The 9,152-nt window shown below is 40.4% G+C and overlaps 1 long non-coding RNA gene across 10 annotated transcripts in view; it reads right to left on the bottom strand.

Moving 5' to 3' along the window:
* Nucleotides 1–1,389: 1,389 nt before the first annotated feature.
* The window catches only part of LOC126928110 (uncharacterized), a 33,355-nt gene continuing 25,592 nt past the window's right edge, over nt 1,390–9,152 (bottom strand). For 5 of the 10 annotated variants that reach the window (XR_007716318.1, XR_007716316.1, XR_007716319.1 and 2 more), the window contains exon 3: nt 1,390–1,849. This is a non-coding gene — a long non-coding RNA (uncharacterized LOC126928110). Of the gene's footprint in view, nt 1,850–6,336; nt 6,797–9,152 lie in introns of those variants that run through there. The other 5 variants (XR_007716322.1, XR_007716317.1, XR_007716320.1 and 2 more) reach the window with 1 other exon arrangement.

Raw genomic sequence — 9,152 nt, 5'->3', positions numbered from 1 at the left:
TGTGACACGCCTTTACGCGTCCCTCGCTCGCTGCGCTCGCTCGAAAATTATAGCCTAACCTAAAACCAATACCTCTTGCGTTCGTTATTCGATACGGAGGCGACTTATTTCAAATTTGCGAACGTGTCGGATCGATTGTGAGGTTGGACTAGATTTTTACGAGCGAGCGGAGCGAGCGAGCAACGCTTACAATTTCCAAGTTATACTGGTACCAAAATTTTTATCTAATATATATATATTGTTACGTTTCGCTATTCAAATTTTGAAATTTTAAACAATGTAGTAGTCGCTGCCACCAGAAACAGTCTAGGGACTGTTTCAATTAGATATTTCTTGTTAGAGTATGTAGCGATGATCGGAGTTTAGGACACTGGTCAACAATCTCCACGTTTCGGCTAACCTGCTATGCGCAGGAATACTAGCACGGGAGAGGATTGTTTGGAATAAACAATTATATTATAAATAATTATTACAGGCGGAATTAATGACGAATTATACTAATCATTGATATTATTTATTATTTTAATTATTAGTTATTAATAATAATTGAAGTTGACTCACCTGACGTTGGTCTCCGCTGATGAACGGGCAGGCCGCTGGGGTGATTCCGGTTTTAGAAAGATCGACACTTCTATAATTTTTCGTTTTAATCTTTATTTAATTTGAACAGTGTAAACAACAGTGTGTCCAGACGTGTTTAACAAGTCGAAATTCTAACACAAAAACTTGAGCCAACTATTGTTTTAATTCTAACTGACTAATAACAATTATTTTATAATTCGAACTGACTAATAACATTTATATCTCGTAATTCTTAAACTCGAACTGGAACGAACAATTATTCTCTAATCCTAACTTAAATTCTAATTAAATCAACTGAACGAACTGATATCAGACTCACTCAAATTCAATTGAACGACTAACAATTACTCTCCTTATTTTCGCTAAATTCTCCTGAACCAACTAATCACAATTGCTCTATCCTATTTCTTTATTCTAACTGAATTACTCTTCTTTAATTTCGTTAAATTCTCCCGAACGCTAACAATTTCTCTGACTATATCCTAACTGAACCAACTAATGGCAGTTACTCTCTTTTCACAATTACTCTGACTGTTCTAACTGAACCACTAACAATTAATCGCTAACGCTAACGCTAACAATTAATCTGACTCTTCTTTATTTTTCGCTAAATTCTCCCGAACCGCTAACAATTACTCTCTTACTCTTTTATTCAAATGGTAACAATTACTCCCTTTTATTCTAACTGGTAACGATTACTCCCTTTTATTCTAACTGGTATAAGCTTCATAAGGTATATACCTTATATTGCCTTGCATGTATTTCCTGTTATTACCTAATTTTGTCTGCGATTTCGGACCTCACGTTGCACTGTACTAAGTGGAAATATTACTATTTATGTAAAACTATTGATAAACTGTAAACTTTTGTCAGTACGCAGTTCGATAAAGACTTCCGGTTCCTCGGGCTGGTGCGAATATTTCAATGTCCCTATGTGCCAAACCGTTGGTTTGTGACACACCTTTACGCGTCCCTCGCTCGCTGCGCTCGCTCGACAACTATAGCCTAACCTAAAACCAATACCTCTTGCGTTCGTTATTCGATACGGAGGCGACTTATTTCAAATTTGCGAACGTGTCGGATCGATTGTGAGGTTGGACTAGATTTTTACGAGCGAGCGGAGCGAGCGAGCAACGATTACAATTTCCTAGCTATACATATACCTTATATTGCCTTGCATATATTTCCTGTTATTGCCTAATTATGTCAGCGATTTCGGACCACACGTTTCACTGTACTATGTGGAAATATTACTATTTATGTAAAACTATTGATAAAATGTAAACTTTTGTCAGTACGCAGTTCGATAAAGACTTCCGGCTCCTGGGGCTGTTGCGAATACTTCAATGTCCCTATGTGTCCAAACGTTGGTTTGTGACACACCTTTACGCGTCCATTGCTCGCTGCGCTCGCTAGAAAACTATAGCCTAACCTAAAACCATGCCCTCTTGCGTTCGTTATTCGATAAGGAGGCGACTTATTTCCAATTTGCTAACGTGTCGGATCGGTTGTGAGGTTGGAATAGATTTTTACGAGCGAGCGGAGCGAGCGAGCAACGATTACAATTTCCAAACTATACATTTGCGATATATTACCTTGCATATATTTCCTGTTATTACCTAATTTTGTCTGCGAATTCGGACATCACGTTGCACTGTACTATGTGGAGATATCACTATTTATGTGAAACTATTGATGAACTGTAAACTTTTGTCAGTACGTAATTCGATAAAGACTTCCGGCACCTCGGGCTGGTGCGAATATTTCAATATCCCTATGTGCCAAACCGTTGCTTTGTGACACACCCTTACGCGTCCCTCGCTCGCTGCGCTCGCTAGAAAACTATAGCCTATCCTAAAACCATGCCCTCTTGCGTTCGTTATTCGATTAGGAGGCGACTTATTTCCAATTTACTAACGTGTCGGATCGGTTGTGAGGTTGGACTAGATTTTTACGAGCGAGCGGAGCGAGCGAGCAACGATTACAATTTCCAAACTATACATTTGCGATATATTACCTTGCATATATTTCCTGTTATTACCTAATTTGAAATGCGATTTTGGACCTCACGTTGCACTGTACTATGTGGAGATATTACTATTTATGTAAAACTATTGATAAACTGTAAACTTTTGTCAGTACGCAATTCGATAAAGACTAGCGGCTCCTCGGGCTGGTGCGAATATTTCAATGTCCCTATTTGCCCAAACGTTGGTTTGTGACACACCTTTACGCGTCCCTCGCTCGCCGCGCTCGCTCGAAAATTATAGCCTAACCTAAAACCAATACCTCTTGCGTTCGTTATTCGATACGGAGGCGACTTATTTCAAATTTGCGAACGTGTCGGATCGATTGTGAGGTTGGACTAGATTTTTACGAGCGAGCGGAGCGAACGAGCAACGCTTACAATTTCCAAGCTATACATATACCTTATATTGCCTTGCATATATTTCCTGTTATTACCTAATTTTGTCTGCGATTTCGGACCTCACGTTGCACTGTACTATGTGGAAATATTACTATTTATGTAAAACTATTGATAAACTGTAAACTTTCGTCAGTACGCAGTTCGATAAAGACTTCCGGCTCCTCGGACTGGTGCGAATATTTCAATGTCCCTATGTGCCAAACCGTTGGTTTGTGACACACCTTTACGCGTGCCTCGCTCGCTGCGCTCCCTCGAAAACTATAGCCTAACCTAAAACCAATCCCCCTTGCGTTCGTTATTCGATAAGGAGGCGACTTATTTTAAATTTTCGAACGTGTCTGATCGGTTGTGAGATTGGACTAGATTTTTACGAGCGAGCGGAGCGAGCGAGCGGAGAGAGCGAGCAACGATTACAATTTCCAAGCTATACATATACCTTATATTGCCTTGCATATATTTCCTGTTATTGCCTAATTCTGTCAGCGATTTCGGACCACACGTTTCACTGTACTATGTGGAAATATTACTATTTATGTAAAACTATTGATAAACTGTAAACTTTTGTCAGTACGCAGTTCGATAAAGACTTCCGGCTCCTGGGGCTGTTGCGAATATTTCAATGTCCCTATGTGCCCAAACGTTGGTTTGTGACACATCTTTACGCGTCCCTCGCTCGCTGCGCTCGCTCGAAAACTATAGCCTATCCTAAAACAATCCCTCTTGCGTTCGTTATTACATAAGGAGGCGACTTATTTTAAATTTGCGAACGTGTCGGATCGATTGTGAGGTTGGACTAGATTTTTACGAGCGAGCGGAGCGAACGAGCAACGCCTACAATTTCCAAGCTATACATATACCTTATATTGCCTTGCATATATTTCCTGTTATTACCTAATTTTGTCTGCGATTTCGGATCTCACTTTGCACTGTACTATGTGGAAATATTACTATTTATGTAAAACTATTGATAAACTGTAAACTTTTGTCAGTACGCAGTTCGATAAATACTTCCGGCTCCTCGAACTGGTGCGAATATTTCACTGTTCCTATGTGCCAAACCGTTGGTTTGTGACACACCTTTACGCGTCCCTCGCTCGCTGCGCCCGCTCGAAAACTACAGCCTAACCTAAAACCAATCCCCCTTGCGTTCGTTATTCGATAAGGAGGCGACTTATTTTAAATTTTCGAACGTGTCGGATCGGTTGTGAGGTTGGACTAGATTTTTACGAGCGAGCGGAGCGAGCGAGCGGAGAGAGCGAGCAACGATTACAATTTCCAAGCTATACATATACCTTATATTGACTTGCATATATTTCCTGTTATTGCCTAATTCTGTCAGCGATTTCGGACCACACGCTTCACTGTACTATGTGGATATATTACTATTTATGTAAAACTATTGATAAACTGCAAACTTCTGTCAGTACGCAGTTCGATAAAGACTTCCGGCTCCTCGGACTGGTGCGAATATTTCAATGTCCCTATGTGCCAAACCGTTGGTTTGTGACACACCTTTACGCGTGCCTCGCTCGCTGCGCTCGCTCGAAAACTATAGCCTAACCTAAAACCAATCCCCCTTGCGTTCGTTATTCGATAAGGAGGCGACTTATTTTAAATTTTCGAACGTGTCGGATCGGTTGTGAGGTTGGACTAGATTTTTACGAGCGAGCGGAGCGAGCGAGCGGAGAGAGCGAGCAACGATTACAATTTCCAAGCTATACATATACCTTATATTGACTTGCATATATTTCCTGTTATTGCCTAATTCTGTCAGCGATTTCGGACCACACGTTTCACTGTACTATGTGGATATATTACTATTTATGTAAAACTATTGATAAACTGTAAACTTTTGTCAGTACGCAGTTCGATAAAGACTTCCGGCTCCTCGGACTGGTGCGAATATTTCAATGTCCCTATGTGCCAAACCGTTGGTTTGTGACACGCCTTTACGCGTCCCTCGCTCGCTGCGCTCGCTCGAAAATTATAGCCTAACCTAAAACCAATACCTCTTGCGTTCGTTATTCGATACGGAGGCGACTTATTTCAAATTTGCGAACGTGTCGGATCGATTGTGAGGTTGGACTAGATTTTTACGAGCGAGCGGAGCGAGCGAGCAACGCTTACAATTTCCAAGTTATACTGGTACCAAAATTTTTATCTAATATATATATATTGTTACGTTTCGCTATTCAAATTTTGAAATTTTAAACAATGTAGTAGTCGCTGCCACCAGAAACAGTCTAGGGACTGTTTCAATTAGATATTTCTTGTTAGAGTATGTAGCGATGATCGGAGTTTAGGACACTGGTCAACAATCTCCACGTTTCGGCTAACCTGCTATGCGCAGGAATACTAGCACGGGAGAGGATTGTTTGGAATAAACAATTATATTATAAATAATTATTACAGGCGGAATTAATGACGAATTATACTAATCATTGATATTATTTATTATTTTAATTATTAGTTATTAATAATAATTGAAGTTGACTCACCTGACGTTGGTCTCCGCTGATGAACGGGCAGGCCGCTGGGGTGATTCCGGTTTTAGAAAGATCGACACTTCTATAATTTTTCGTTTTAATCTTTATTTAATTTGAACAGTGTAAACAACAGTGTGTCCAGACGTGTTTAACAAGTCGAAATTCTAACACAAAAACTTGAGCCAACTATTGTTTTAATTCTAACTGACTAATAACAATTATTTTATAATTCGAACTGACTAATAACATTTATATCTCGTAATTCTTAAACTCGAACTGGAACGAACAATTATTCTCTAATCCTAACTTAAATTCTAATTAAATCAACTGAACGAACTGATATCAGACTCACTCAAATTCAATTGAACGACTAACAATTACTCTCCTTATTTTCGCTAAATTCTCCTGAACCAACTAATCACAATTGCTCTATCCTATTTCTTTATTCTAACTGAATTACTCTTCTTTAATTTCGTTAAATTCTCCCGAACGCTAACAATTTCTCTGACTATATCCTAACTGAACCAACTAATGGCAGTTACTCTCTTTTCACAATTACTCTGACTGTTCTAACTGAACCACTAACAATTAATCGCTAACGCTAACGCTAACAATTAATCTGACTCTTCTTTATTTTTCGCTAAATTCTCCCGAACCGCTAACAATTACTCTCTTACTCTTTTATTCAAATGGTAACAATTACTCCCTTTTATTCTAACTGGTAACGATTACTCCCTTTTATTCTAACTGGTATAAGCTTCATAAGGTATATACCTTATATTGCCTTGCATGTATTTCCTGTTATTACCTAATTTTGTCTGCGATTTCGGACCTCACGTTGCACTGTACTAAGTGGAAATATTACTATTTATGTAAAACTATTGATAAACTGTAAACTTTTGTCAGTACGCAGTTCGATAAAGACTTCCGGTTCCTCGGGCTGGTGCGAATATTTCAATGTCCCTATGTGCCAAACCGTTGGTTTGTGACACACCTTTACGCGTCCCTCGCTCGCTGCGCTCGCTCGACAACTATAGCCTAACCTAAAACCAATACCTCTTGCGTTCGTTATTCGATACGGAGGCGACTTATTTCAAATTTGCGAACGTGTCGGATCGATTGTGAGGTTGGACTAGATTTTTACGAGCGAGCGGAGCGAGCGAGCAACGATTACAATTTCCTAGCTATACATATACCTTATATTGCCTTGCATATATTTCCTGTTATTGCCTAATTATGTCAGCGATTTCGGACCACACGTTTCACTGTACTATGTGGAAATATTACTATTTATGTAAAACTATTGATAAAATGTAAACTTTTGTCAGTACGCAGTTCGATAAAGACTTCCGGCTCCTGGGGCTGTTGCGAATACTTCAATGTCCCTATGTGTCCAAACGTTGGTTTGTGACACACCTTTACGCGTCCATTGCTCGCTGCGCTCGCTAGAAAACTATAGCCTAACCTAAAACCATGCCCTCTTGCGTTCGTTATTCGATAAGGAGGCGACTTATTTCCAATTTGCTAACGTGTCGGATCGGTTGTGAGGTTGGAATAGATTTTTACGAGCGAGCGGAGCGAGCGAGCAACGATTACAATTTCCAAACTATACATTTGCGATATATTACCTTGCATATATTTCCTGTTATTACCTAATTTTGTCTGCGAATTCGGACATCACGTTGCACTGTACTATGTGGAGATATCACTATTTATGTGAAACTATTGATGAACTGTAAACTTTTGTCAGTACGTAATTCGATAAAGACTTCCGGCACCTCGGGCTGGTGCGAATATTTCAATATCCCTATGTGCCAAACCGTTGCTTTGTGACACACCCTTACGCGTCCCTCGCTCGCTGCGCTCGCTAGAAAACTATAGCCTATCCTAAAACCATGCCCTCTTGCGTTCGTTATTCGATTAGGAGGCGACTTATTTCCAATTTGCTAACGTGTCGGATCGGTTGTGAGGTTGGACTAGATTTTTACGAGCGAGCGGAGCGAGCGAGCAACGATTACAATTTCCAAACTATACATTTGCGATATATTACCTTGCATATATTTCCTGTTATTACCTAATTTGAAATGCGATTTTGGACCTCACGTTGCACTGTACTATGTGGAGATATTACTATTTATGTAAAACTATTGATAAACTGTAAACTTTTGTCAGTACGCAATTCGATAAAGACTAGCGGCTCCTCGGGCTGGTGCGAATATTTCAATGTCCCTATGTGCCAAACCGTTGCTTTGTGACACACCCTTACGCGTCCCTCGCTCGCTGCGCTCGCTCGACAACTATAGCCTAACCTAAAACCAATACCTCTTGCGTTCGTTATTCGATACGGAGGCGACTTATTTCAAATTTGCGAACGTGTCGGATCGATTGTGAGGTTGGACTAGATTTTTACGAGCGAGCGGAGCGAGCGAGCAACGCTTACAATTTCCTAGCTATACATATACCTTATATTGCCTTGCATATATTTCCTGTTGTTACCTAATTTTGTCTGCGATTTCGGACCTCACGTTGCACTGTACTATGTGGAAATATTACTATTTATGTAAAATTATTGATAAACTGTAATCTTTTGTCAGTACGCAGTTCGATAAAGACTTCCGGCTCCTGAGGCTGTTGCGAATACTTCAATGTCTCTATTTGCCCAAACGTTGGTTTGTGACACACCTTTACGCGTCCCTCGCTCGCCGCGCTCGCTCGAAAATTATAGCCTAACCTAAAACCAATACCTCTTGCGTTCGTTATTCGATACGGAGGCGACTTATTTCAAATTTGCGAACGTGTCGGATCGATTGTGAGGTTGGACTAGATTTTTACGAGCGAGCGGAGCGAACGAGCAACGCTTACAATTTCCAAGCTATACATATACCTTATATTGCCTTGCATATATTTCCTGTTATTACCTAATTTTGTCTGCGATTTCGGACCTCACGTTGCACTGTACTATGTGGAAATATTACTATTTATGTAAAACTATTGATAAACTGTAAACTTTCGTCAGTACGCAGTTCGATAAAGACTTCCGGCTCCTCGGACTGGTGCGAATATTTCAATGTCCCTATGTGCCAAACCGTTGGTTTGTGACACACCTTTACGCGTGCCTCGCTCGCTGCGCTCCCTCGAAAACTATAGCCTAACCTAAAACCAATCCCCCTTGCGTTCGTTATTCGATAAGGAGGCGACTTATTTTAAATTTTCGAACGTGTCGGATCGGTTGTGAGGTTGGACTAGATTTTTACGAGCGAGCGGAGCGAGCGAGCGGAGAGAGCGAGCAACGATTACAATTTCCAAGCTATACATATACCTTATATTGACTTGCATATATTTCCTGTTATTGCCTAATTCTGTCAGCGATTTCGGACCACACGTTTCACTGTACTATGTGGATATATTACTATTTATGTAAAACTATTGATAAACTGTAAACTTTTGTCAGTACGCAGTTCGATAAAGACTTCCGGCTCCTCGGACTGGTGCGAATATTTCAATGTCCCTATGTGCCAAACCGTTGGTTTGTGACACGCCTTTACGTGTCCCTCGCTCGCTGCGCTCGCTCGAAAATTATAGCCTAACCTAAAACCAATACCTCTTGCGTTCGTTATTCGATACGGAGGCGACTTATTTCAAATTTGCGAACGTGT

The sequence above is a fragment of the Bombus affinis genome, unplaced genomic scaffold (assembly GCF_024516045.1).
Source record: "Bombus affinis isolate iyBomAffi1 unplaced genomic scaffold, iyBomAffi1.2 ctg00000577.1, whole genome shotgun sequence".
Lineage (NCBI taxonomy): Eukaryota > Metazoa > Arthropoda > Insecta > Hymenoptera > Apidae > Bombus > Bombus affinis.
This window is presented reverse-complemented; position numbering and strand designations above follow the sequence as displayed.